Genomic DNA, 3,102 nt, shown 5'->3' on the forward strand with positions numbered 1-3,102 from the left:
AATCCAGCAGTATTTCCTTTAACAGTTGTTTCCTCAGCAGTCAAACTATATAAAATCAATATAATGTCATAGATTATAGAGATTCGCTCTGAGCTGTTCATTGTTACCTGGCTTTAATATTACTCTCTTTCTTCTTCTATTATTTTTTTTTGTATTTTCTTTGCCAGGGTTTCACTGTGTAACTCTTATCTGTCCTGGAATTTACTCTGCATACCAGGTTTACTTTGAAATCACAAGAGATGTGCTTGCGTCTCTCTCCCCAGTGCTGAGGTTAAAGGTTTGTGCCACCACACCCGGTTTCTCTTTGTCTTTTTTAAAAACTTTTTATTTCTTTTCTCTCCCAAGTCTACATATATTTTAGAACACACTGTATACCTTTAGTGATTTTTCTTAATGTGAATCTATCTTTAGTGTAAATCTTTATCTTTGTCTGGCCATGAGTCTATTAAACAACAACATTGCTAAAATGAAATTTTTAGTTGTTTCTGCTGCAGTTTATCAAAGATGGCAGAGGCTATTTGATCACCAGCACTGAGTGCTATGCTCACTGTCTTGGCCTGTGCTGCCATTCAGCAGCATGTTGGAGATGTGGTCACTGCCACAGCCAGCTCTCGTACACACCAATAAATTGTTAGCAGTGCTTTTTTAAAGCCGTGTTTTTGTCACTTAGGCTAAGTTAGGAAATCTCTCTGAAAGGAGACACATAAATTCTTGCTTGTCTCCCACAAATCCGAGTCCAACAGAGAAAAATGCTTCTACCAAGAATCCTTGCTTGTCTCCTTTTTTTTTTTTTTTTTTTTTTTTTTGTATGTAAAACCCTTTTTAAGGTATTGTTAAATTTTAAGTGGAAGTTCTTATTAGCCACGTTGTCGCCATATATAAGGAGTAGGTTTTTCCTCCAGTTATTGGTCTTGTCTCACCACCATGACAGTCCCATTTAACACTCTGAGACTCTGTGTCGGATATAATGTTGTTGGCCAGGTACTAGTTTCTTATCAGCTAGCTCTGTCTTAAGTATTAACCCATTTCTGTTAAACTACATATTTCCACGTGCTTTCATCGTACCGTGGAATGGGTCCTGTGTATGGTCTCCCCAGTCTCACCATGCTGGCTCCTCCCTACTACTTCCTCTCTCCTCCTTGTCTCCTAATCTCTCCTATCTTCCATTCCCATTGGCCAACAGTGCTTTATTCATGAAGCAGCATGAGAAACGTATATACAGAATGACATCTCCCATCGTTATTCTTTATAATCTTCTGCATTTTTACATAAGCATCAGCTCGCAAAGATTCTAAGAATAAAATTGACCTCATGTCTGAGGCTATTAACCACTGTCTTGAAGAAGGCCATATGGCACTCCTCTGTTCCTCCTATGTTTTTTTTTTGTTGTTTGTTTGTTTTGTTTTTGTTTTCTTCAAAATAAGTTCCCAACATGTAACCAGTCATTATATTTGACTATGCATAACATGTCATTGGGTCAAATCTTTGTTCCTAAATCATGTGAATATATCTTCTCTTACTAAAGAAAATTTGCAGCAGATTCAAATTGTATCTCTGCATTCTGTTACTCACTTAAACCTTAACAACCTGATTTCTGAAGCCCTCAATCTCCCAAAGAAGATACCCTGACTGAGCCAATCCATAGGACTCCTAGTTTAGAGTTGGATAGACTGAACCATCTCACTCATTTACTTTGAATTTCTAAAAATGTTGGTTTACATTTGAATTTCAATTAAAACAGTTTCTTTCAATGCAGTGAGACAATTGCTTCTAATTCCAGTTCTATAGAGGCAGAGGGAGGATGATCTTTGATTTTAGTTTAATTTCAGCCTTGTCTTCAGAAAGAGTTCATGTAATCATCAAAATTATTTGAAAATAAAAAAAAAAACTGTCTCAAAAAGACTTGTTTTTGATCCAGATTGGTGTTGTTTGATTCATTCCAAACATTTGACTTTCAAAGGGTGTCAGGCCTCCATGTTAGAGATCTTCAAATTGAGTATTAGAGGTAATCTAATTGAAATCCAGAAAATACCGGAACTGGACACACAAATACTGTCAAAAAATCATAACAAAACAAAAAATACGAACAATAAGAGACAAAGAATCAATAAAATTACCCAGTATATATCCCATATTTGATGATCAATTTCATGGTGTTTATGTACTCTCTTATCTACCACTGATTCATCGTGTTTCCAATCATCACCCTGTGACTATGTTTACTGAAAAGAAAAATTAAGGAGAATTATATTTGCGTCTACTTACATACCTATTAAATCCTCAAACTTGAGTACTTTTTACTTATCATTTCTTCCTTATCTTGCAGATGTTTTCATCTATCTCCCCTGCACTGCTTGGTATGTCACCAGAACATTAAGATGATATTAGTTGGTTTCTGTTGCTGTTGTTGTTTTTGGAAGACTAGCTGTAAATGTTTCTCCATATATCTTGTGTTGGATCAAATTCACTACACTCATGAACATATCTACAATCAATTACTCCTTTCCCCTTACCCGGGGTCATTCCACTTCCTTCTCATTATCTTCTCTGTCTTTCTTGTTACTGATAGCATAAACTTTTATGCAAAGAAAATGCCCCAATAATTCCTGGCAATATGCAAGCTTTATGTACTGTTTTTTCTCCACATCTCCTCTCCTTCCCCTCTGTCTTCTGCTCCCTTTCAAATCCATTTCCCCTTTCTAAAAGTCTTTCCTACTTGCTTTGTTCCTGTCTGCTTTTTAGGTCTACCTGTAAAACTCTCTTTGAGGATCTACTACAGAGGCTGAAGACTCTCATACATTCTATTTCCAATTCCCAATATTGGGATTCAAGAAGGCGAGAAAGAATGAACAAGTGACAGTCATGAAACTGTGCCAGGCACAATTAGTTTGGTGAAAGAAAATTTGTTTGCCTATGTTGCCCACATAGAATTAATTAAATCACATAAACTTGATATTCTCTTCAGATATCTACCGCTCTGTGTGAGCAATATATCCCTTCCACTTAAACACTGATTTCCACCATACCAATGTCTGGGCTTTTGTATGAATTATTTATTTTGAGAAGCATTCACTCTCTATAGCCCAAGAAATTCTGAAATGC

The sequence above is a fragment of the Phodopus roborovskii genome, unplaced genomic scaffold (assembly GCF_943737965.1).
Source record: "Phodopus roborovskii unplaced genomic scaffold, PHOROB, whole genome shotgun sequence".
NCBI classification, from domain to species: Eukaryota; Metazoa; Chordata; class Mammalia; order Rodentia; family Cricetidae; genus Phodopus; species Phodopus roborovskii.